At 46.2% G+C, this 19,804-nt stretch overlaps 63 non-coding genes across 63 annotated transcripts; all 63 read left to right on the forward strand.

Annotated features, from left to right (window-relative positions):
- Positions 1-85: 85 nt before the first annotated feature.
- On the forward strand, positions 86-204 carry LOC123434791. The gene has a single exon (XR_006626064.1). It is a non-coding gene; the product is annotated as a 5S ribosomal RNA (ribosomal RNA).
- Positions 205-386: 182 nt separating this feature from the next.
- LOC123434792 lies at positions 387-505 on the forward strand. Its single transcript, XR_006626065.1, has one exon. It is a non-coding gene; the product is annotated as a 5S ribosomal RNA (ribosomal RNA).
- Positions 506-684: 179 nt separating this feature from the next.
- LOC123438251 lies at positions 685-802 on the forward strand. The gene has a single exon (XR_006629404.1). It is a non-coding gene; the product is annotated as a 5S ribosomal RNA (ribosomal RNA).
- A 179-nt stretch (positions 803-981) lies between these two features.
- On the forward strand, positions 982-1,099 carry LOC123438252. Its single transcript, XR_006629405.1, has one exon. It is a non-coding gene; the product is annotated as a 5S ribosomal RNA (ribosomal RNA).
- A 182-nt stretch (positions 1,100-1,281) lies between these two features.
- Positions 1,282-1,400, forward strand: LOC123434794. The gene has a single exon (XR_006626067.1). It is a non-coding gene; the product is annotated as a 5S ribosomal RNA (ribosomal RNA).
- Positions 1,401-1,579: 179 nt separating this feature from the next.
- On the forward strand, positions 1,580-1,697 carry LOC123438254. Its single transcript, XR_006629407.1, has one exon. It is a non-coding gene; the product is annotated as a 5S ribosomal RNA (ribosomal RNA).
- Positions 1,698-1,882: 185 nt separating this feature from the next.
- On the forward strand, positions 1,883-2,001 carry LOC123436624. The gene has a single exon (XR_006627839.1). It is a non-coding gene; the product is annotated as a 5S ribosomal RNA (ribosomal RNA).
- A 179-nt stretch (positions 2,002-2,180) lies between these two features.
- On the forward strand, positions 2,181-2,298 carry LOC123438255. Its single transcript, XR_006629408.1, has one exon. It is a non-coding gene; the product is annotated as a 5S ribosomal RNA (ribosomal RNA).
- Positions 2,299-2,489: 191 nt separating this feature from the next.
- Positions 2,490-2,608, forward strand: LOC123436625. The gene has a single exon (XR_006627840.1). It is a non-coding gene; the product is annotated as a 5S ribosomal RNA (ribosomal RNA).
- Positions 2,609-2,796: 188 nt separating this feature from the next.
- Positions 2,797-2,915, forward strand: LOC123432250. Its single transcript, XR_006623842.1, has one exon. It is a non-coding gene; the product is annotated as a 5S ribosomal RNA (ribosomal RNA).
- A 191-nt stretch (positions 2,916-3,106) lies between these two features.
- On the forward strand, positions 3,107-3,225 carry LOC123432502. Its single transcript, XR_006624081.1, has one exon. It is a non-coding gene; the product is annotated as a 5S ribosomal RNA (ribosomal RNA).
- A 179-nt stretch (positions 3,226-3,404) lies between these two features.
- On the forward strand, positions 3,405-3,523 carry LOC123431574. Its single transcript, XR_006623165.1, has one exon. It is a non-coding gene; the product is annotated as a 5S ribosomal RNA (ribosomal RNA).
- Positions 3,524-3,705: 182 nt separating this feature from the next.
- On the forward strand, positions 3,706-3,824 carry LOC123434795. Its single transcript, XR_006626068.1, has one exon. It is a non-coding gene; the product is annotated as a 5S ribosomal RNA (ribosomal RNA).
- A 179-nt stretch (positions 3,825-4,003) lies between these two features.
- Positions 4,004-4,122, forward strand: LOC123438712. The gene has a single exon (XR_006629838.1). It is a non-coding gene; the product is annotated as a 5S ribosomal RNA (ribosomal RNA).
- A 455-nt stretch (positions 4,123-4,577) lies between these two features.
- LOC123432651 lies at positions 4,578-4,696 on the forward strand. Its single transcript, XR_006624223.1, has one exon. It is a non-coding gene; the product is annotated as a 5S ribosomal RNA (ribosomal RNA).
- A 182-nt stretch (positions 4,697-4,878) lies between these two features.
- Positions 4,879-4,997, forward strand: LOC123438376. Its single transcript, XR_006629521.1, has one exon. It is a non-coding gene; the product is annotated as a 5S ribosomal RNA (ribosomal RNA).
- A 200-nt stretch (positions 4,998-5,197) lies between these two features.
- LOC123435882 lies at positions 5,198-5,316 on the forward strand. The gene has a single exon (XR_006627127.1). It is a non-coding gene; the product is annotated as a 5S ribosomal RNA (ribosomal RNA).
- A 182-nt stretch (positions 5,317-5,498) lies between these two features.
- On the forward strand, positions 5,499-5,617 carry LOC123434796. The gene has a single exon (XR_006626069.1). It is a non-coding gene; the product is annotated as a 5S ribosomal RNA (ribosomal RNA).
- Positions 5,618-6,072: 455 nt separating this feature from the next.
- LOC123432652 lies at positions 6,073-6,191 on the forward strand. Its single transcript, XR_006624224.1, has one exon. It is a non-coding gene; the product is annotated as a 5S ribosomal RNA (ribosomal RNA).
- A 182-nt stretch (positions 6,192-6,373) lies between these two features.
- On the forward strand, positions 6,374-6,492 carry LOC123438377. Its single transcript, XR_006629522.1, has one exon. It is a non-coding gene; the product is annotated as a 5S ribosomal RNA (ribosomal RNA).
- A 200-nt stretch (positions 6,493-6,692) lies between these two features.
- LOC123435884 lies at positions 6,693-6,811 on the forward strand. The gene has a single exon (XR_006627129.1). It is a non-coding gene; the product is annotated as a 5S ribosomal RNA (ribosomal RNA).
- A 182-nt stretch (positions 6,812-6,993) lies between these two features.
- Positions 6,994-7,112, forward strand: LOC123434797. The gene has a single exon (XR_006626070.1). It is a non-coding gene; the product is annotated as a 5S ribosomal RNA (ribosomal RNA).
- Positions 7,113-7,294: 182 nt separating this feature from the next.
- Positions 7,295-7,413, forward strand: LOC123436767. Its single transcript, XR_006627979.1, has one exon. It is a non-coding gene; the product is annotated as a 5S ribosomal RNA (ribosomal RNA).
- A 178-nt stretch (positions 7,414-7,591) lies between these two features.
- Positions 7,592-7,710, forward strand: LOC123438065. Its single transcript, XR_006629227.1, has one exon. It is a non-coding gene; the product is annotated as a 5S ribosomal RNA (ribosomal RNA).
- A 200-nt stretch (positions 7,711-7,910) lies between these two features.
- LOC123434798 lies at positions 7,911-8,029 on the forward strand. The gene has a single exon (XR_006626071.1). It is a non-coding gene; the product is annotated as a 5S ribosomal RNA (ribosomal RNA).
- A 191-nt stretch (positions 8,030-8,220) lies between these two features.
- LOC123437591 lies at positions 8,221-8,339 on the forward strand. The gene has a single exon (XR_006628765.1). It is a non-coding gene; the product is annotated as a 5S ribosomal RNA (ribosomal RNA).
- Positions 8,340-8,521: 182 nt separating this feature from the next.
- On the forward strand, positions 8,522-8,640 carry LOC123435582. Its single transcript, XR_006626828.1, has one exon. It is a non-coding gene; the product is annotated as a 5S ribosomal RNA (ribosomal RNA).
- Positions 8,641-8,822: 182 nt separating this feature from the next.
- Positions 8,823-8,941, forward strand: LOC123434800. The gene has a single exon (XR_006626073.1). It is a non-coding gene; the product is annotated as a 5S ribosomal RNA (ribosomal RNA).
- A 182-nt stretch (positions 8,942-9,123) lies between these two features.
- LOC123435886 lies at positions 9,124-9,242 on the forward strand. Its single transcript, XR_006627131.1, has one exon. It is a non-coding gene; the product is annotated as a 5S ribosomal RNA (ribosomal RNA).
- Positions 9,243-9,427: 185 nt separating this feature from the next.
- LOC123434801 lies at positions 9,428-9,546 on the forward strand. Its single transcript, XR_006626074.1, has one exon. It is a non-coding gene; the product is annotated as a 5S ribosomal RNA (ribosomal RNA).
- A 188-nt stretch (positions 9,547-9,734) lies between these two features.
- LOC123434802 lies at positions 9,735-9,853 on the forward strand. The gene has a single exon (XR_006626075.1). It is a non-coding gene; the product is annotated as a 5S ribosomal RNA (ribosomal RNA).
- Positions 9,854-10,047: 194 nt separating this feature from the next.
- On the forward strand, positions 10,048-10,166 carry LOC123432903. Its single transcript, XR_006624470.1, has one exon. It is a non-coding gene; the product is annotated as a 5S ribosomal RNA (ribosomal RNA).
- A 188-nt stretch (positions 10,167-10,354) lies between these two features.
- Positions 10,355-10,473, forward strand: LOC123436033. Its single transcript, XR_006627271.1, has one exon. It is a non-coding gene; the product is annotated as a 5S ribosomal RNA (ribosomal RNA).
- Positions 10,474-10,655: 182 nt separating this feature from the next.
- On the forward strand, positions 10,656-10,774 carry LOC123438020. The gene has a single exon (XR_006629180.1). It is a non-coding gene; the product is annotated as a 5S ribosomal RNA (ribosomal RNA).
- Positions 10,775-10,965: 191 nt separating this feature from the next.
- Positions 10,966-11,084, forward strand: LOC123437990. The gene has a single exon (XR_006629149.1). It is a non-coding gene; the product is annotated as a 5S ribosomal RNA (ribosomal RNA).
- A 191-nt stretch (positions 11,085-11,275) lies between these two features.
- On the forward strand, positions 11,276-11,394 carry LOC123433121. Its single transcript, XR_006624673.1, has one exon. It is a non-coding gene; the product is annotated as a 5S ribosomal RNA (ribosomal RNA).
- A 182-nt stretch (positions 11,395-11,576) lies between these two features.
- On the forward strand, positions 11,577-11,695 carry LOC123431822. The gene has a single exon (XR_006623408.1). It is a non-coding gene; the product is annotated as a 5S ribosomal RNA (ribosomal RNA).
- Positions 11,696-11,877: 182 nt separating this feature from the next.
- LOC123431823 lies at positions 11,878-11,996 on the forward strand. Its single transcript, XR_006623410.1, has one exon. It is a non-coding gene; the product is annotated as a 5S ribosomal RNA (ribosomal RNA).
- A 182-nt stretch (positions 11,997-12,178) lies between these two features.
- Positions 12,179-12,297, forward strand: LOC123431723. The gene has a single exon (XR_006623312.1). It is a non-coding gene; the product is annotated as a 5S ribosomal RNA (ribosomal RNA).
- A 200-nt stretch (positions 12,298-12,497) lies between these two features.
- On the forward strand, positions 12,498-12,616 carry LOC123435358. The gene has a single exon (XR_006626613.1). It is a non-coding gene; the product is annotated as a 5S ribosomal RNA (ribosomal RNA).
- Positions 12,617-12,810: 194 nt separating this feature from the next.
- LOC123435469 lies at positions 12,811-12,929 on the forward strand. Its single transcript, XR_006626718.1, has one exon. It is a non-coding gene; the product is annotated as a 5S ribosomal RNA (ribosomal RNA).
- A 173-nt stretch (positions 12,930-13,102) lies between these two features.
- On the forward strand, positions 13,103-13,221 carry LOC123438317. Its single transcript, XR_006629467.1, has one exon. It is a non-coding gene; the product is annotated as a 5S ribosomal RNA (ribosomal RNA).
- A 173-nt stretch (positions 13,222-13,394) lies between these two features.
- LOC123438319 lies at positions 13,395-13,513 on the forward strand. Its single transcript, XR_006629469.1, has one exon. It is a non-coding gene; the product is annotated as a 5S ribosomal RNA (ribosomal RNA).
- A 191-nt stretch (positions 13,514-13,704) lies between these two features.
- LOC123434803 lies at positions 13,705-13,823 on the forward strand. The gene has a single exon (XR_006626076.1). It is a non-coding gene; the product is annotated as a 5S ribosomal RNA (ribosomal RNA).
- Positions 13,824-14,005: 182 nt separating this feature from the next.
- LOC123436627 lies at positions 14,006-14,124 on the forward strand. The gene has a single exon (XR_006627841.1). It is a non-coding gene; the product is annotated as a 5S ribosomal RNA (ribosomal RNA).
- Positions 14,125-14,306: 182 nt separating this feature from the next.
- LOC123436383 lies at positions 14,307-14,425 on the forward strand. The gene has a single exon (XR_006627610.1). It is a non-coding gene; the product is annotated as a 5S ribosomal RNA (ribosomal RNA).
- A 182-nt stretch (positions 14,426-14,607) lies between these two features.
- Positions 14,608-14,726, forward strand: LOC123437423. Its single transcript, XR_006628604.1, has one exon. It is a non-coding gene; the product is annotated as a 5S ribosomal RNA (ribosomal RNA).
- Positions 14,727-14,920: 194 nt separating this feature from the next.
- On the forward strand, positions 14,921-15,039 carry LOC123438321. The gene has a single exon (XR_006629470.1). It is a non-coding gene; the product is annotated as a 5S ribosomal RNA (ribosomal RNA).
- A 215-nt stretch (positions 15,040-15,254) lies between these two features.
- On the forward strand, positions 15,255-15,373 carry LOC123434805. The gene has a single exon (XR_006626077.1). It is a non-coding gene; the product is annotated as a 5S ribosomal RNA (ribosomal RNA).
- Positions 15,374-15,555: 182 nt separating this feature from the next.
- Positions 15,556-15,674, forward strand: LOC123437391. Its single transcript, XR_006628574.1, has one exon. It is a non-coding gene; the product is annotated as a 5S ribosomal RNA (ribosomal RNA).
- Positions 15,675-15,856: 182 nt separating this feature from the next.
- LOC123434807 lies at positions 15,857-15,975 on the forward strand. Its single transcript, XR_006626079.1, has one exon. It is a non-coding gene; the product is annotated as a 5S ribosomal RNA (ribosomal RNA).
- Positions 15,976-16,154: 179 nt separating this feature from the next.
- Positions 16,155-16,273, forward strand: LOC123437933. The gene has a single exon (XR_006629095.1). It is a non-coding gene; the product is annotated as a 5S ribosomal RNA (ribosomal RNA).
- Positions 16,274-16,464: 191 nt separating this feature from the next.
- LOC123431775 lies at positions 16,465-16,583 on the forward strand. The gene has a single exon (XR_006623361.1). It is a non-coding gene; the product is annotated as a 5S ribosomal RNA (ribosomal RNA).
- Positions 16,584-16,761: 178 nt separating this feature from the next.
- LOC123435583 lies at positions 16,762-16,880 on the forward strand. Its single transcript, XR_006626829.1, has one exon. It is a non-coding gene; the product is annotated as a 5S ribosomal RNA (ribosomal RNA).
- A 182-nt stretch (positions 16,881-17,062) lies between these two features.
- Positions 17,063-17,181, forward strand: LOC123437651. Its single transcript, XR_006628826.1, has one exon. It is a non-coding gene; the product is annotated as a 5S ribosomal RNA (ribosomal RNA).
- A 203-nt stretch (positions 17,182-17,384) lies between these two features.
- Positions 17,385-17,503, forward strand: LOC123438116. Its single transcript, XR_006629276.1, has one exon. It is a non-coding gene; the product is annotated as a 5S ribosomal RNA (ribosomal RNA).
- A 206-nt stretch (positions 17,504-17,709) lies between these two features.
- LOC123431577 lies at positions 17,710-17,828 on the forward strand. Its single transcript, XR_006623168.1, has one exon. It is a non-coding gene; the product is annotated as a 5S ribosomal RNA (ribosomal RNA).
- Positions 17,829-18,025: 197 nt separating this feature from the next.
- Positions 18,026-18,144, forward strand: LOC123432387. The gene has a single exon (XR_006623973.1). It is a non-coding gene; the product is annotated as a 5S ribosomal RNA (ribosomal RNA).
- Positions 18,145-18,335: 191 nt separating this feature from the next.
- Positions 18,336-18,454, forward strand: LOC123437732. The gene has a single exon (XR_006628904.1). It is a non-coding gene; the product is annotated as a 5S ribosomal RNA (ribosomal RNA).
- A 173-nt stretch (positions 18,455-18,627) lies between these two features.
- Positions 18,628-18,746, forward strand: LOC123432241. Its single transcript, XR_006623834.1, has one exon. It is a non-coding gene; the product is annotated as a 5S ribosomal RNA (ribosomal RNA).
- Positions 18,747-18,943: 197 nt separating this feature from the next.
- On the forward strand, positions 18,944-19,062 carry LOC123434808. The gene has a single exon (XR_006626080.1). It is a non-coding gene; the product is annotated as a 5S ribosomal RNA (ribosomal RNA).
- A 182-nt stretch (positions 19,063-19,244) lies between these two features.
- LOC123437392 lies at positions 19,245-19,363 on the forward strand. The gene has a single exon (XR_006628575.1). It is a non-coding gene; the product is annotated as a 5S ribosomal RNA (ribosomal RNA).
- Positions 19,364-19,545: 182 nt separating this feature from the next.
- On the forward strand, positions 19,546-19,664 carry LOC123436446. The gene has a single exon (XR_006627670.1). It is a non-coding gene; the product is annotated as a 5S ribosomal RNA (ribosomal RNA).
- The last annotated feature ends 140 nt before the right edge of the window (positions 19,665-19,804 follow it).

The following is a 19,804-nucleotide window of genomic DNA, read 5'->3' on the forward strand; positions in this document are numbered from 1 at the left end:
GTAGTAGTAGTAGTAGTAGTAGTAGTAGTAGTAGTAGTAGTAGTAGTAGGGGCAAGCATAAGGAACAAATAGATAGTTGCATGTCGGATGCGATCATACCAGCACTAAAGCACCGGATCCCATCAGAACTCCGAAGTTAAGCGTGCTTGGGCGAGAGTAGTACTAGGATGGGTGACCTCCTGGGAAGTCCTCGTGTTGCATTCCCCTTTTTAAATATATTTTTGCGCCACGTGACAAAGATGACGCGGGAGCGTGATCTATATGACCTCATTTTCTTATTTTTGACGATTACTGTGTGACTTTTCCCACCGCGCTTGACACCCAACGACTAGTAGTAGTAGTAGTAGTAGGGGCAAGCATAAGGAACAAATAGATAGTTGCATGTGGGATGCGATCATACCAGCACTAAAGCACCGGATCCCATCAGAACTCCGAAGTTAAGCGTGCTTGGGCGAGAGTAGTACTAGGATGGGTGACCTCCTGGGAAGTCCTCGTGTTGCATTCCCCTTTTTAAATATATTTTTGCGCCACGTGACAAGGATGACGCGGGAGCGTGATCTATATGACCTCATTTTCTTATTTTTGACGATTACTGTGTGACTTTTCCCACCGCGCTTGACACCCAACGACTAGTAGTAGTAGTAGTAGGGGCAAGCATAAGGAACAAATAGATAGTTGCATGTCGGATGCGATCATACCAGCACTAAAGCACCGGATCCCATCAGAACTCCGAAGTTAAGCGTGCTTGGGCGAGAGTAGTACTAGGATGGGTGACCTCCTGGAAGTCCTCGTGTTGCATTCCCCTTTTTAAATATATTTTTGCGCCACGTGACAAGGATGACGCGGGAGCGTGATCTATATGACCTCATTTTCTTATTTTTGACGATTACTGTGTGACTTTTCCCACCGCGCTTGACACCCAACGACTAGTAGTAGTAGTAGTAGGGGCAAGCATAAGGAACAAATAGATAGTTGCATGTCGGATGCGATCATACCAGCACTAAAGCACCGGATCCCATCAGAACTCCGAAGTTAAGCGTGCTTGGGCGAGAGTAGTACTAGGATGGGTGACCTCCTGGAAGTCCTCGTGTTGCATTCCCCTTTTTAAATATATTTTTGCGCCACGTGACAAGGATGACGCGGGAGCGTGATCTATATGACCTCATTTTCTTATTTTTGACGATTACTGTGTGACTTTTCCCACCGCGCTTGACACCCAACGACTAGTAGTAGTAGTAGTAGTAGGGGCAAGCATAAGGAACAAATAGATAGTTGCATGTCGGATGCGATCATACCAGCACTAAAGCACCGGATCCCATCAGAACTCCGAAGTTAAGCGTGCTTGGGCGAGAGTAGTACTAGGATGGGTGACCTCCTGGGAAGTCCTCGTGTTGCATTCCCCTTTTTAAATATATTTTTGCGCCACGTGACAAGGATGACGCGGGAGCGTGATCTATATGACCTCATTTTCTTATTTTTGACGATTACTGTGTGACTTTTCCCACCGCGCTTGACACCCAACGACTAGTAGTAGTAGTAGTAGGGGCAAGCATAAGGAACAAATAGATAGTTGCATGTCGGATGCGATCATACCAGCACTAAAGCACCGGATCCCATCAGAACTCCGAAGTTAAGCGTGCTTGGGCGAGAGTAGTACTAGGATGGGTGACCTCCTGGAAGTCCTCGTGTTGCATTCCCCTTTTTAAATATATTTTTGCGCCACGTGACAAGGATGACGCGGGAGCGTGATCTATATGACCTCATTTTCTTATTTTTGACGATTACTGTGTGACTTTTCCCACCGCGCTTGACACCCAACGACTAGTAGTAGTAGTAGTAGTAGTAGGGGCAAGCATAAGGAACAAATAGATAGTTGCATGTCGGATGCGATCATACCAGCACTAAAGCACCGGATCCCATCAGAACTTCGAAGTTAAGCGTGCTTGGGCGAGAGTAGTACTAGGATGGGTGACCTCCTGGGAAGTCCTCGTGTTGCATTCCCCTTTTTAAATATATTTTTGCGCCACGTGACAAGGATGACGCGGGAGCGTGATCTATATGACCTCATTTTCTTATTTTTGACGATTACTGTGTGACTTTTCCCACCGCGCTTGACACCCAACGACTAGTAGTAGTAGTAGTAGGGGCAAGCATAAGGAACAAATAGATAGTTGCATGTCGGATGCGATCATACCAGCACTAAAGCACCGGATCCCATCAGAACTCCGAAGTTAAGCGTGCTTGGGCGAGAGTAGTACTAGGATGGGTGACCTCCTGGAAGTCCTCGTGTTGCATTCCCCTTTTTAAATATATTTTTGCGCCACGTGACAAGGATGACGCGGGAGCGTGATCTATATGACCTCATTTTCTTATTTTTGACGATTACTGTGTGACTTTTCCCACCGCGCTTGACACCCAACGACTAGTAGTAGTAGTAGTAGTAGTAGTAGTAGGGGCAAGCATAAGGAACAAATAGATAGTTGCATGTCGGATGCGATCATACCAGCACTAAAGCACCGGATCCCATCAGAACTTCGAAGTTAAGCGTGCTTGGGCGAGAGTAGTACTAGGATGGGTGACCTCCTGGGAAGTCCTCGTGTTGCATTCCCCTTTTTAAATATATTTTTGCGCCACGTGACAAGGATGACGCGGGAGCGTGATCTATATGACCTCATTTTCTTATTTTTGACGATTACTGTGTGACTTTTCCCACCGCGCTTGACACCTAACGACTAGTAGTAGTAGTAGTAGTAGTAGTAGGGGCAAGCATAAGGAACAAATAGATAGTTGCATGTCGGATGCGATCATACCAGCACTAAAGCACCGGATCCCATCAGAATTCCAAAGTTAACCGTGCTTGGGCGAGAGTAGTACTAGGATGGGTGACCTCCTGGGAAGTCCTCGTGTTGCATTCCCCTTTTTAAATATATTTTTGCGCCACGTGACAAGGATGACGCGGGAGCGTGATCTATATGACCTCATTTTCTTATTTTTGACGATTACTATGTGACTTTTCCCACCGCGCTTGACACCCAACGACTAGTAGTCGTAGTGGTAGTAGTAGTAGTAGGGGCAAGCATAAGGAACAAATAGATAGTTGCATGTCGGATGCGATCATACCAGCACTAAAGCACCGAATCCCATCAAAACTCCGAAGTTAAGCGTGCTTGGGCGAGAGTAGTACTAGGATGGGTGACCTCGTGGGAAGTCCTCGTGTTGCATTCCCCTTTTTAAATATATTTTTGCGCCACGTGACAAGGATGACGCGGGAGCGTGATCTATATGACCTCATTTTCTTATTTTTGACGATTACTGTGTGACTTTTCCCACCGCGCTTGACACCCAACGACTAGTAGTAGTAGTAGTAGGGGCAAGCATAAGGAACAAATAGATAGTTGCATGTCGGTTGCGATCATACCAGCACTAAAGCACCGGATCCCATCAGAACTCCGAAGTTACGCGTGCTTGGGCGAGAGTAGTACTAGGATGGGTGACCTCCTGGGAAGTCCTCGTGTTGCATTCCCCTTTTTAAATATATTTTTGCGCCACGTGACAAGGATGACGCGGGAGCGTGATCTATATGACCTCATTTTCTTATTTTTGACGATTACTGTGTTACTTTTCCCACCGCGCTTGACACCCAACGACTAGTAGTAGTAGTAGTAGTAGGGGCAAGCATAAGGAACAAATAGGTAGTTGCATGTCGGATGCGATCATACCAGCACTAAAGCACCGGATCCCATCAGAACTCCGAAGTTAAGCGTGCTTGGGCGAGAGTAGTACTAGGATGGGTGACCTCCTGGGAAGTCCTCGTGTTGCATTCCCCTTTTTAAATATATTTTTGCGCCACGTGACAAGGATGACGCGGGAGCGTGATCTATATGACCTCATTTTCTTATTTTTGACGATTACTGTGTGACTTTTCCCACCGCGCTTGACACCCAACGACTAGTAGTAGTAGTAGTAGGGGCAAGCATAAGGAACAAATAGATAGTTGCATGTCGGATGCGATCATACCAGCAGTAAAGCACCGGATCCCATCAGAACTCTGAAGTTAAGCGTGCTTGGGCGAGAGTAGTACTAGGATGGGTGACCTCCTGGGAAGTCCTCGTGTTGCATTCCCCTTTTTAAATATATTTTTGCGCCACGTGACAAGGATGACGCGGGACCGTGATCTATATGACCTCATTTTCTTATTTTTGACGATTACTGTGTGACTTTTCCCACCGCGCTTGACACCCAACGACTAGTAGTAGTAGTAGTAGTAGTAGTAGGGGCAAGCATAAGGAACAAATAGATAGTTGGATGTCGGATGCGATCATACCAGCACTAAAGCACCGGATCCCATTAGGATGGGTGACCTCCTGGGAAGTCCTCGTGTTGCATTCTCCTTTTTAAATATATTTTTGCGCCACGTGACAAGGATGACGCGGGAGCGTGATCTATATGACCTCATTTTCTTATTTTTGACGATTACTGTGTGACTTTTCCCACCGCGCTTGACACCCAACGACTAGTAGTAGTAGTAGTAGTAGTAGTAGGGGCAAGCATAAGGAACAAATATATAGTTGCATGCCGGATGCGATCATACCAGCACTAAAGCACCGTATCCCATCGGAACTCCGAAGTTAAGCGTGCTTGGGCAAGAGTAGTACTAGGATGGGTGACCTCCTGGGAAGTCCTCGTGTTGCATTCCCCTTTTTAAATATATTTTTGCGCCACGTGACAAGGATGACGCGGGAGCGTGATCTATATGACCTCATTTTCTTATTTTTGACGATTACTGTGTGACTTTTCCCACCGCGCTTGACACCCAACGACTAGTAGTAGTAGTAGTAGTAGGGGCAAGCATAAGGAACAAATAGATAGTTGCATGTCAGATGCGATCATACTAGCACTAAAGCACCGGATCCCATTAGAACTCCGAAGTTAAGCGTGCTTGGGCGAGAGTAGTACTAGGATGGGTGACCTCCTGGGAAGTCCTCGTGTTGCATTCCCCTTTTTAAATATATTTTTGCGCCACGTGACAAGGATGACGCGGGACCGTGATCTATATGACCTCATTTTCTTATTTTTGACGATTACTGTGTGACTTTTCCCACCGCGCTTGACACCCAACGACTAGTAGTAGTAGTAGTAGTAGTAGTAGTAGTAGTAGTAGGGGCAAGCATAAGGAACAAATAGATAGTTGCATGTCGGATGCGATCATACCAGCACTAAAGCACCGGATCCCATCAGAACTCCGAAGTTAAGCGTGTTTGGGCGAGAGTAGTACTAGGATGGGTGACCTCCTGGGAAGTCCTCGTGTTGCATTCCCCTTTTTAAATATATTTTTGCGCCACGTGACAAGGATGACGCGGGAGCGTGATCTATATGACCTCATTTTCTTATTTTTGACGATTACTGTGTGACTTTTCCCACCGCGCTTGACACCCAACGACTAGTAGTAGTAGTAGTAGTAGGGGCAAGCATAAGGAACAAATAGATAGTTGCATGTCGGATGCGATCATACCAGCACTAAAGCACCGGATCCCATCAGAACTCCGAAGTTAAGCGTGCTTGGGCGAGAGTAGTACTAGGATGGGTGACCTCCTGGGAAGTCCTCGTGTTGCATTCCCCTTTTTAAATATATTTTTGCGCCACGTGACAAGGATGACGCGGGACCGTGATCTATATGACCTCATTTTCTTATTTTTGACGATTACTGTGTGACTTTTCCCACCGCGCTTGACACCCAACGACTAGTAGTAGTAGTAGTAGTAGTAGTAGGGGCAAGCATAAGGAACAAATAGATAGTTGGATGTCGGATGCGATCATACCAGCACTAAAGCACCGGATCCCATTAGGATGGGTGACCTCCTGGGAAGTCCTCGTGTTGCATTCTCCTTTTTAAATATATTTTTGCGCCACGTGACAAGGATGACGCGGGAGCGTGATCTATATGACCTCATTTTCTTATTTTTGACGATTACTGTGTGACTTTTCCCACCGCGCTTGACACCCAACGACTAGTAGTAGTAGTAGTAGTAGTAGTAGGGGCAAGCATAAGGAACAAATATATAGTTGCATGCCGGATGCGATCATACCAGCACTAAAGCACCGTATCCCATCGGAACTCCGAAGTTAAGCGTGCTTGGGCAAGAGTAGTACTAGGATGGGTGACCTCCTGGGAAGTCCTCGTGTTGCATTCCCCTTTTTAAATATATTTTTGCGCCACGTGACAAGGATGACGCGGGAGCGTGATCTATATGACCTCATTTTCTTATTTTTGACGATTACTGTGTGACTTTTCCCACCGCGCTTGACACCCAACGACTAGTAGTAGTAGTAGTAGTAGGGGCAAGCATAAGGAACAAATAGATAGTTGCATGTCAGATGCGATCATACTAGCACTAAAGCACCGGATCCCATTAGAACTCCGAAGTTAAGCGTGCTTGGGCGAGAGTAGTACTAGGATGGGTGACCTCCTGGGAAGTCCTCGTGTTGCATTCCCCTTTTTAAATATATTTTTGCGCCACGTGACAAGGATGACGCGGGACCGTGATCTATATGACCTCATTTTCTTATTTTTGACGATTACTGTGTGACTTTTCCCACCGCGCTTGACACCCAACGACTAGTAGTAGTAGTAGTAGTAGTAGTAGTAGTAGTAGTAGGGGCAAGCATAAGGAACAAATAGATAGTTGCATGTCGGATGCGATCATACCAGCACTAAAGCACCGGATCCCATCAGAACTCCGAAGTTAAGCGTGTTTGGGCGAGAGTAGTACTAGGATGGGTGACCTCCTGGGAAGTCCTCGTGTTGCATTCCCCTTTTTAAATATATTTTTGCGCCACGTGACAAGGATGACGCGGGAGCGTGATCTATATGACCTCATTTTCTTATTTTTGACGATTACTGTGTGACTTTTCCCACCGCGCTTGACACCCAACGACTAGTAGTAGTAGTAGTAGTAGGGGCAAGCATAAGGAACAAATAGATAGTTGCATGTCGGATGCGATCATACCAGCACTAAAGCACCGGATCCCATCAGAACTCCGAAGTTAAGCGTGCTTGGGCGAGAGTAGTACTAGGATGGGTGACCTCCTGGGAAGTCCTCGTGTTGCATTCCCCTTTTTAAATATATTTTTGCGCCACGTGACAAGGATGACGCGGGACCGTGATCTATATGACCTCATTTTCTTATTTTTGACGATTACTGTGTGACTTTTCCCACCGCGCTTGACACCCAACGACTAGTAGTAGTAGTAGTAGTAGGGGCAAGCATAAGGAACAAATAGATAGTTGCATGTCGGATGTGATCATACCAGCACTAAAGCACTGGATCCCATCAGAACTCCGAAGTTAAGCGTGCTTGGGCGAGAGTAGTACTAGGATGGGTGACCTCCTGGGAAGTCCTCGTGTTGCATTCCCCTTTTTAAATATATTTTTCACCACGTGACAAGGATGACGCGGGAGCGTGATCTATATGACCTCATTTTCTTATTTTTGACGATTACTGTGTGACTTTTCCCACCGCGCTTGACACCCAACGACTAGTAGTAGTAGTAGTAGGGGCAAACATAAGGAACAAATAGATAGTTGCATGTCGGATGCGATCATACCAGCACTAAAGCATCGGATCTCATCAGAACTCCGAAGTTAAGCGTGCTTGGGCGAGAGTAGTACTAGGATGGGTGACCTCGTGGGAAGTCCTCGTGTTGCATTCCCCTTTTTAAATATATTTTTGCGCCCCGTGACAAGGATGACGCGGGACCGTGATCTATATGACCTCATTTTCTTATTTTTGACGATTACTGTGTGACTTTTCCCACCGCGCTTGACACCCAACAACTAGTAGTAGTAGTAGTAGTAGTAGTAGTAGTAGTAGTAGGGGCAAGCATAAGGAACAAATAGATAGTTGCATGTCGGATGCGATCATACCAGCACTAAAGCACCGGATCCCATCAGAACTCCGAAGTTAAGCGTGCTTGGGCGAGAGTAGTACTAGGATGGGTGACCTCCTGGGAAGTCCTCGTGTTGCATTCCCCTTTTTAAATATATTTTTGCGCCCCGTGACAAGGATGACGCGGGACCGTGATCTATATGACCTCATTTTCTTATTTTTGACGATTACTGTGTGACTTTTCCCACCGCGCTTGACACCCAACAACTAGTAGTAGTAGTAGTAGTAGTAGTAGTAGGGGCAAGCATAAGGAACAAATAGATAGTTGCATGTCGGATGCGATCATACCAGCACTAAAGCACCGGATCCCATCAGAACTCCGAAGTTACGCGTGCTTGGGCGAGAGTAGTACTAGGATGGGTGACCTCCTGGGAAGTCCTCGTGTTGCATTCCCCTTTTTAAATATATTTTTGCGCCACGTGACAAGGATGACGCGGGAGCATGATCTATATGACCTCATTTTCTTATTTTTGACGATTACTGTGTGACTTTTCCCACCGCGCTTGACACCCAACGACTAGTAGTAGTAGTAGTAGTAGGGGCAAGCATAAGGAACAAATAGATAGTTGCATGTCGGATGCGATCATACCAGCACTAAAGCACCGGATCCCATCAGAACTCCGAAGTTAAGCGTGCTTGGGCGAGAGTAGTACTAGGATGGGTGACCTCCTAGGAAGTCCTCGTGTTGCATTCCCCTTTTTAAATATATTTTTGTGCCACGTGACAAGGATGACGCGGGAGCGTGATCTATATGACCTCATTTTCTTATTTTTGACGATTACTGTGTGACTTTTCCCACCGCGCTTGACACCCAACGACTAGTAGTAGTAGTAGTAGTAGGGGCAAGCATAAGGAACAAATAGATAGTTGCATGTCGGATGCGATCATACCAGCACTAAAGCACCGGATCCCATCAGAACTCCGAAGTTAAGCGTGCTTGGGCGAGAGTAGTACTAGGATGGGTGACCTCCTGGGAAGTCCTCGTGTTGCATTCCCCTTTTTAAATATATTTTTGCGCCACGTGACAAGGATGACGCGGGAACGTGATCTATATGACCTCATTTTCTTATTTTTGACGATTACTGTGTGACTTTTCCCACCGCGCTTGACACCCAACGACTAGTAGTAGTAGTAGTAGTAGGGGCAAGCATAAGGAACAAATAGATAGTTGCATGTCGGATGCGATCATACCAGCACTAAAGCACCGGGTCCCATCAGAACTCCGAAGTTAAGCGTGCTTGGGCGAGAGTAGTACTAGGATGGGTGACCTCCTGGGAAGTCCTCGTGTTGCATTCCCCTTTTTAAATATATTTTTGCGCCACGTGACAAAGATGACGCGGGAACGTGATCTATATGACCTCATTTTCTTATTTTTGACGATTACTGTGTGACTTTTCCCACCGCGCTTGACACCCAACGACTAGTAGTAGTAGTAGTAGTAGTAGGGGCAAGCATAAGGAACAAATAGATAGTTGCATGTCGGATGCGATCATACCAGCACTAAAGCACCGGATCCCATCAGAACTCCGAAGTTAAGCGTGCTTGGGCGAGAGTAGTACTAGGATGGGTGACCTCCTGGGAAGTCCTCGTGTTGCATTCCCCTTTTTAAATATATTTTTGCGCCACGTGACAAGAATGACGCGGGACCGTGATCTATATGACCTCATTTTCTTATTTTTGACGATTACTGTGTGACTTTTCCCACCGCGCTTGACACCCAACGACTAGTAGTAGTAGTAGTAGTAGTAGTAGGGGCAAGCATAAGGAACAAATAGATAGTTGGATGTCGGATGCGATCATACCAGCACTAAAGCACCGGATCCCATCAGAACTCCGAAGTTAAGCGTGCTTGGGCGAGAGTAGTACTAGGATGGGTGACCTCCTGGGAAGTCCTCGTGTTGCATTCCCCTTTTTAAATATATTTTTGCGCCACGTGACAAGGATGACGCGGGAGCGTGATCTATATGACCTCATTTTCTTATTTTTGACGATTACTGTGTGACTTTTCCCACCGCGCTTGACACCCAACGACTAGTAGTAGTAGTAGTAGTAGTAGTAGTAGTAGGGGCAAGCATAAGGAACAAATAGATAGTTGCATGTCGGATGCGATCATACCAGCACTAAAGCACCGGATCCCATCAGAACTTCGAAATTAAGCGTGCTTGGGCGAGAGTAGTACTAGGATGGGTGACCTCCTGGTAAGTCCTCGTGTTGCATTCCCCTTTTTAAATATATTTTTGCGCCACGTGACAAGGATGACGCGGGAGCGTGATCTATATGACCTCATTTTCTTATTTTTGACGATTACTGTGTGACTTTTCCCACCGCGCTTGACACCCAACGACTAGTAGTAGTAGTAGTAGTAGTAGTAGGGGCAAGCATAAGGAACAAATAGATAGTTGCATGTCGGATGCGATCATACCAGCACTAAAGCACCGGATCCCATCAGAACTCCGAAGTTAAGCGTGCTTGGGCGAGAGTAGTACTAGGATGGTTGACCTCCTGGGAAGTCCTCGTGTTGCATTCCCCTTTTTAAATATATTTTTGCGCCACGTGACAAGGATGACGCGGGAGCGTGATCTATATGACCTCATTTTCTTATTTTTGACGATTACTGTGTGACTTTTCCCACCGCGCTTGACACCCAACGACTAGTAGTAGTAGTAGTAGTAGGGGCAAGCATAAGGAACAAATAGATAGTTGCATGTCGGATGCGATCATACCAGCACTAAAGCACCGGATCCCATCAGAACTTCGAAGTTAAGCGTGCTTGGGCGAGAGTAGTACTAGGATGGGTGACCTCCTAGGAAGTCCTCGTGTTGCATTCCTCTTTTTAAATATATTTTTGCGCCACGTGACAAGGATGACGCGGGAGCGTGATCTATATGACCTCATTTTCTTATTTTTGACGATTACTGTGTGACTTTTCCCACCGCGCTTGACACCCAACGACTAGTAGTAGTAGTAGTAGTAGTAGTAGTAGGGGCAAGCATAAGGAACAAATAGATAGTTGCATGTCGGATGCGATCATACCAGCACTAAAGCACCGGATCCCATCAGAACTCCGAAGTTAACCGTGCTTGGGCGAGAGTAGTACTAGGATGGGTGACCTCCTAGGAAGTCCTCGTGTTGCATTCCCCTTTTTAAATATATTTTTGCGCCACGTGACAAGGATGACGCGGGAGCGTGATCTATATGACCTCATTTTCTTATTTTTGACGATTACTGTGTGACTTTTCCCACCGCGCTTGACACCCAACGACTAGTAGTAGTACTAGTAGTAGTAGTAGTAGGGGCAAGCATAAGGAACAAATAGATAGTTGCATGTCGGATGCGATCATACCAGCACTAAGGCACCGGATCCCATTAGAACTCAAAAGTTAAGCGTGCTTGGGCAAGAGTAGTACTAGGATGGGTGACCTCTTGGGAAGTCCTCGTGTTGCATTCCCCTTTTTAAATATATTTTTGCGCCACGTGACAAGGATGACGCGGGAGCGTGATCTATATGACCTTATTTTCTTATTTTTGACGATTACTGTGTGACTTTTCCCACCGCGCTTGACACCCAACGACTAGTAGTAGTAGTAGTAGTAGGGGCAAGCATAAGGAACAAATAGATAGTTGCATGTCGGATGCGATCATACCAGCACTAAAGCACCGGATCCCATCAAAACTTCGAAGTTAAGCGTGCTTGGGCGAGAGTAGTACTAGGATGGGTGACCTCCTGGGAAGTCCTCGTGTTGCATTCCCCTTTTTAAATATATTTTTGCGCCACGTGACAAGGATGACGCGGGACCGTGATCTATATGACCTCATTTTCTTATTTTTGACGATTACTGTGTGACTTTTCCCACCGCGCTTGACACCCAACGACTAGTAGTAGTAGTAGTAGTAGGGGCAAGCATAAGGAACAAATAGATAGTTGCATGTCGGATGCGATCATACCAGCACTAAAGCACCGGATCCCATCAAAACTTCGAAGTTAAGCGTGCTTGGGCGAGAGTAGTACTAGGATGGGTGACCTCCTGGGAAGTCCTCGTGTTGCATTCCCCTTTTTAAATATATTTTTGCGCCACGTGACAAGGATGACGCGGGACCGTGATCTATATGACCTCATTTTCTTATTTTTGACGATTACTGTGTGACTTTTCCCACCGCGCTTGACACCCAACGACTAGTAGTAGTAGTAGTAGTAGGGGCAAGCATAAGGAACAAATAGATAGTTGCATGTCGGATGCGATCATACCAGCACTAAAGCACCGGATCCCATCACAACTCCGAAGTTAAGCGTGCTTGGGCGAGAGTAGTACTAGGATGGGTGACCTCCTGGGAAGTCCTCGTGTTGCATTCCCCTTTTTAAATATATTTTTGCGCCACGTGACAAGGATGACGCGGGACCGTGATCTATATGACCTCATTTTCTTATTTTTGACGATTACTGTGTGACTTTTCCCACCGCGCTTGACACCCAACGACTAGTAGTAGTAGTAGTAGTAGTATTAGTAGTAGTAGTAGGGGCAAGCATAAGGAACAAATAGATAGTTGCATGTCGGATGCGATCATACCAGCACTAAAGCACCGGATCCCATCAGAACTCCGTAGTTAAGCGTGCTTGGGCGAGAGTAGTACTAGGATGGGTGACCTCCTGGGAAGTCCTCGTGTTGCATTCCCCTTTTTAAATATATTTTTGCGCCACGTGACAAGGATGACGCGGGAGCGTGATCTATATGACCTCATTTTCTTATTTTTGACGATTACTGTGTGACTTTTCCCACCGCGCTTGACACCCAACAATTAGTAGTAGTAGCAGTAGTAGTAGTAGTAGTAGGGGAAAGCATAAGGAACAAATAGATAGTTGCATGTCGGATGCGATCATACCAGCACTAAAGCACCGAATCCCATCAGAACTTCGAAGTTAAGCGTGCTTGGGCGAGAGTAGTACTAGGATGGGTGACCTCCTGGGAAGTCCTCGTGTTGCATTCCCCTTTTTAAATATATTTTTGCGCCACGTGACAAGGATGACGCGGGAGCGTGATCTATATGACCTCATTTTCTTATTTTTGACGATTACTGTGTGACTTTTCCCACCGCGCTTGACACCCAACGACTAGTAGTAGTAGGGGCAAGCATAAGGAACAAATAGATAGTTGCATGTCGGATGCGATCATACCAGCACTAAAGCACCGGATCCCATCAGAACTACGAAGTTAAGCGTGCTTGGGCGAGAGTAGTACTAGGATGGGTGACCTCCTGGGAAGTCCTCGTGTTGCATTCCCCTTTTTAAATATATTTTTGCGCCACGTGACAAGGATGACGCGGGAGCGTGATCTATATGACCTCATTTTCTTATTTTTGACGATTACTGTGTGACTTTTCCCACCGCGCTTGACACCCAACGACTAGTAGTAGTAGGGGCAAGCATAAGGAACAAATAGATAGTTGCATGTCGGATGCGATCATACCAGCACTAAAGCACCGGATCCCATCAGAACTACGAAGTTAAGCGTGCTTGGGCGAGAGTAGTACTAGGATGGGTGACCTCCTGGGAAGTCCTCGTGTTGCATTCCCCTTTTTAAATATATTTTTGCGCCACGTGACAAGGATGACGCGGGACCGTGATCTATATGACCTCATTTTCTTATTTTTGACGATTACTGTGTTACTTTTCCCACCGCGCTTGACACCCAACGACTAGTAGTAGTAGTAGTAGTAGTAGTAGTAGGGGCAAGCATAAGGAACAAATAGGTAGTTGCATGTCGGATGCGATCATACCAGCACTAAAGCACCGGATCCCATCAGAACTCCGAAGTTAAGCGTGCTTGGGCGAGAGTAGTACTAGGATGGGTGACCTCCTGGGAAGTCCTCGTGTTGCATTCCCCTTTTTAAATATATTTTTGCGCCACGTGACAAGGATGACGCGGGAGCGTGATCTATATGACCTCATTTTCTTATTTTTGACGATTACTGTGTGACTTTTCCCACCGCGCTTGACACCCAACGACTAGTAGTAGTAGTAGTAGTAGGGGCAAGCATAAGGAACAAATAGATAGTTGCATGTCGGATGCGATCATACCAGCACTAAAGCACCGGATCCCATCAGAACTTCGAAGTTAAGCGTGCTTGGGCGAGAGTAGTACTAGGATGGGTGACCTCCTGGGAAGTCCTCGTGTTGCATTCCCCTTTTTAAATATATTTTTGCGCCACGTGACAAGGATGACGCGGGACCGTGATCTATATGACCTCATTTTCTTATTTTTGACGATTACTGTGTGACTTTTCCCACCGCGCTTGACACCCAACGACTAGTAGTAGTAGTAGTAGTAGGGGCAAGCATAAGGAACAAATAGATAGTTGCATGTCGGATGCGATCATACCAGCACTAAAGCACCGGATCCCATCAGAACTCCGAAGTTAACCGTGCTTGGGCGAGAGTAGTACTAGGATGGGTGACCTCCTGGGAAGTCCTCGTGTTGCATTCCCCTTTTTAAATATATTTTTGCGCCACGTGACAAGGATGACGCGGGAGCGTGATCTATATGACCTCATTTTCTTATTTTTGACGATTACTGTGTGACTTTTACCACCGCGCTTGACACCCAACGACTAGTAGTAGTAGTAGTAGTAGGGGCAAGCATAAGGAACAAATAGATAGTTGCATGTCGGATGCGATCATACCAACACTAAAGCACCGGATCCCATCAGAACTCCGAAGTTAAGCGTGCTTGGGCGAGAGTAGTACTAGGATGGGTGACCTCCTGGGAAGTCCTCGTGTTGCATTCCCCTTTTTAAATATATTTTTGCGCCACGTGACAAGGATGACGCGGGAGCGTGATCTATATGACCTCATTTTCTTATTTTTGACGATTACTGTGTGACTTTTCCCACCGCGCTTGACACCCAACAATTAGTAGTAGTAGCAGTAGTAGTAGTAGTAGTAGGGGCAAGCATAAGGAACAAATAGATAGTTGCATGTCGGATGCGATCATACCAGCACTAAAGCACCGGATCCCATCAGAACTACGAAGTTAAGCGTGCTTGGGCGAGAGTAGTACTAGGATGGGTGACCTCCTGGGAAGTCCTCGTGTTGCATTCCCCTTTTTAAATATATTTTTGCGCCACGTGACAAGGATGACGCGGGACCGTGATCTATATGACCTCATTTTCTTATTTTTGACGATTACTGTGTTACTTTTCCCACCGCGCTTGACACCCAACGACTAGTAGTAGTAGTAGTAGTAGTAGTAGTAGTAGTAGTAGTAGTAGTAGTAGTAGGGGCAAGCATAAGGAACAAATAGGTAGTTGCATGTCGGATGCGATCATACCAGCACTAAAGCACCGGATCCCATCAGAACTCCGAAGTTAAGCGTGCTTGGGCGAGAGTAGTACTAGGATGGGTGACCTCCTGGGAAGTCCTCGTGTTGCATTCCCCTTTTTAAATATATTTTTGCGCCACGTGACAAGGATGACGCGGGAGCGTGATCTATATGACCTCATTTTCTTATTTTTGACGATTACTGTGTGACTTTTCCCACCGCGCTTGACACCCAACGACTAGTAGTAGTAGTAGTAGTAGGGGCAAGCATAAGGAACAAATAGATAGTTGCATGTCGGATGCGATCATACCAGCACTAAAGCACCGGATCCCATCAGAACTTCGAAGTTAAGCGTGCTTGGGCGAGAGTAGTACTAGGATGGGGGACCTCCTGGGAAGTCCTCGTGTTGCATTCCCCTTTTTAAATATATTTTTGCGCCACGTGAAAAGGATGACGCGGGACCGTGATCTATATGACCTCATTTTCTTATTTTTGACGATTACTGTGTGACTTTTCCCACCGCGCTTGACACCCAACGACTAGTAGTAGTAGTAGTAGTAGGGGCAAGCATAAGGAACAAATAGATAGTTGCATGTCGGATGCGATCATACCAGCACTAAAGCACCGGATCCCATCAGAACTCCGAAGTTAAGCGTGCTTGGGCGAGAGTAGTACTAGGATGGGTGACCTCCTGGGAAGTCCTCGTGTTGCATTCCCCTTTTTAAATATATTTTTGCGCCACGTGACAAGGATGACGCGGGAGCGTGATCTATATGACCTCATTTTCTTATTTTTGACGATTACTGTGTGACTTTTTCCACCGCGCTTGACACCCAACGACTAGTAGTAGTAGTAGTAGGGGCAAGCATAAGGAACAAATAGATAGTTGCATGTCGGATGCGATCATACCAGCACTAAAGCACCCGATCCCATCAGAACTCCGAAGTTAAGCGTGCTTGGGCGAGAGTAGTACTAGGATGGGTGACCTCCTGGGAAGTCCTCGTGTTGCATTCCCCTTTTTAAATATATTTTTGCGCCACGTGACAAGGATGACGCGGGAGCGTGATCTATATGACCTCATTTTCTTATTTTTGACGATTACTGTGTGACTTTTCCCACCGCGCTTGACACCCAACGACTAGTAGTAGTACTAGTAGTAGTAGTAGTAGGGGCAAGCATAAGGAACAAATAGATAGTTGCATGTCGGATGCGATCATACCAGCACAAAAGCACCGGATCCCATCAGAACTCCGAAGTTAAGCGTGCTTGGGCGAGAGTAGTACTAGGATCGGTGACCTCCTGGGAAGTCCTCGTGTTGCATTCCCCTTTTTAAATATATTTTTCGCCACGTGACAAGGATGACGCGGGAGCGTGATCTATATGACCTCATTTTCTTATTTTTGACGATTACTGTGTGACTTTTCCCACCGCGCTTGACACCCAATGACTAGTAGTAGTAGTAGTAGGGGCAAACATAAGGAACAAATAGATAGTTGCATGTCGGATGCGATCATACCAGCACTAAAGCACCGGATCCCATCAGAACTCCGAAGTTAAGCGTGCTTGGGCGAGAGTAGTACTAGGATGGGTGACCTCCTAGGAAGTCCTCGTGTTGCATTCCCCTTTTTAAATATATTTTTGCGCCACGTGACAAGGATGACGCGGGACCGTGATCTATATGACCTCATTTTCTTATTTTTGACGATTACTGTGTGACTTTTCCCACCGCGCTTGACACCCAACAACTAGTAGTAGTAGTAGTAGTAGGGGCAAGCATAAGGAACAAATAGATAGTTGCATGTCGGATGCGATCATACCAGCACTAAAGCACCGGATCCCATCAAAACTCCGAAGTTAAGCGTGCTTGGGCGAGAGTAGTACTAGGATGGGTGACCTCCTGGGAAGTCCTCGTGTTGCATTCCCCTTTTTAAATATATTTTTGCGCCACGTGACAAGGATGACGCGGGAGCGTGATCTATATGACCTCATTTTCTTATTTTTGACGATTACTGTGTGACTTTTCCCACCGCGCTTGACACCCAACGACTAGTAGTAGTAGTAGTAGTAGTAGTAGTAGTAGTAGTAGTAGTAGTAAGCATAAGGAACAAATAGATAGTTGCATGTCGGATGCGATCATACCAGCACTAAAGCACCAGATCCCATCAGAACTCCGAAGTTAAGCGTGCTTGGGCGAGAGTAGTACTAGGATGGTTGACCTCCTGGGAAGTCCTCGTGTTGCATTCCCCTTTTTAAATATATTTTTGCGCCACGTGACAAGGATGACGCGGGACCGTGATCTATATGACCTCATTTTCTTATTTTTGACGATTACTGTGTGACTTTTCCCACCGCGCTTGACACCCAACGACTAGTAGTAGTAGTAGTAGTAGTAGTAGTAGTAGTAGTAGTAGTAGGGGCAAGCATAAGGAACAAATAGATAGTTGCATGTCGGATGCGATCATACCAGCACTAAAGCACCGGATCCCATCAGAACTCTGAAGTTTAGCGTGCTTGGGCGAGAGTAGTACTAGGATGGGTGACCTCCTGGGAAGTCCTCGTGTTGCATTCCCCTTTTTAAATATATTTTTGCGCCACGTGACAAGGATGACGCGGGAGCGTGATCTATATGACCTCATTTTCTTATTTTTGACGATTACTGTGTGACTTTTCCCACCGCGCTTGACACCCAACGACTAGTAGTAGTACTAGTAGTAGTAGTAGTAGTAGTAGGGGCAAGCATAAGGAACAAATAGATAGTTGCATGTCGGATGCGATCATACCAGCACTAAAGCACCGGATCCCATCAGAACTCCGAAGTTAAGCGTGCTTGGGCGACAGTAGTACTAGGATGGGTGACCTCCTGGAAAGTCCTCGTGTTGCATTCCCCTTTTTAAATATATTTTTGCGCCACGTGACAAGGATGACGCGGGAGCGTGATCTTTATGACCTCATTTTCTTATTTTTGACGATTACTGTGTGACTTTTCCCACCGCGCTTGACACCCAACAATTAGTAGTAGTAGCAGTAGTAGTAGTAGTAGGGGCAAGCATAAGGAACAAATAGATAGTTGCATGTCGGATGCGATCATACCAGCACTAAAGCACCGGATCTCATCAGAACTTCGAAGTTAAGCGTGCTTGGGCGAGAGTAGTACTAGGATGGGTGACCTCCTGGGAAGTCCTCGTGTTGCATTCCCCTTTTTAAATATATTTTTGCGCCACGTGACAAGGATGACGCGGGAGCGTGATCTATATGACCTCATTTTCTTATTTTTGACGATTACTGTGTGACTTTTCCCACCGCGCTTGACACCCAACGACTAGTAGTAGTAGGGGCAAGCATAAGGAACAAATAGATAGTTGCATGTCGGATGCGATCATACCAGCACTAAAGCACCGGATCCCATCAGAACTACGAAGTTAAGCGTGCTTGGGCGAGAGTAGTACTAGGATGGGTGACCTCCTGGGAAGTCCTCGTGTTGCATTACCCTTTTTAAATATATTTTTGCGCCACGTGACAAGGATGACGCGGGACCGTGATCTATATGACCTCATTTTCTTATTTTTGACGATTACTGTGTTACTTTTCCCACCGCGCTTGACACCCAACGACTAGTAGTAGTAGTAGTAGTAGTAGTAGTAGTAGTAGGGGCAAGCATAAGGAACAAATAGGTAGTTGCATGTCGGATGCGATCATACCAGCACTAAAGCACCGGATCCCATCAGAACTCCGAAGTTAAGCGTGCTTGGGCGAGAGTAGTACTAGGATGGGTGACCTCCTGGGAAGTCCTCGTGTTGCATTCCCCTTTTTAAATATATTTTTGCGCCACGTGACAAGGATGACGCGGGAGCGTGATCTATATGACCTCATTTTCTTATTTTTGACGATTACTGTGTGACTTTTCCCACCGCGCTTGACACCCAACGACTAGTAGTAGTAGTAGTAGTAGGGGCAAGCATAAGGAACAAATAGATAGTTGCATGTCGGATGCGATCATACCAGCACTAAAGCACCGGATCCCATCAGAACTTCGAAGTTAAGCGTGCTTGGGCGAGAGTAGTACTAGGATGGGGGACCTCCTGGGAAGTCCTCGTGTTGCATTCCCCTTTTTAAATATATTTTTGCGCCACGTGACAAGGATGACGCGGGACCGTGATCTATATGACCTCATTTTCTTATTTTTGACGATTACTGTGTGACTTTTCCCACCGCGCTTGACACCCAACGACTAGTAGTAGTAGTAGTAGTAGGGGCAAGCATAAGGAACAAATAGATAGTTGCATGTCGGATGCGATCATACCAGCACTAAAGCATCGGATCCCATCAGAACTCCGAAGTTAAGCGTGCTTGGGCGAGAGTAGTACTAGGATGGGTGACCTCCTGGGAAGTCCTCGTGTTGCATTCCCCTTTTTAAATATATTTTTGCGCCACGTGACAAGGATGACGCGGGAGCGTGATCTATATGACCTCATTTTCTTATTTTTGACGATTACTGTGTGACTTTTCCCACCGCGCTTGACACCCAACGACTAGTAGTAGTAGTAG

This window comes from Hordeum vulgare, chromosome 2H (genome assembly GCF_904849725.1).
Source record: "Hordeum vulgare subsp. vulgare chromosome 2H, MorexV3_pseudomolecules_assembly, whole genome shotgun sequence".
Taxonomy (NCBI): Eukaryota; Viridiplantae; Streptophyta; class Magnoliopsida; order Poales; family Poaceae; genus Hordeum; species Hordeum vulgare.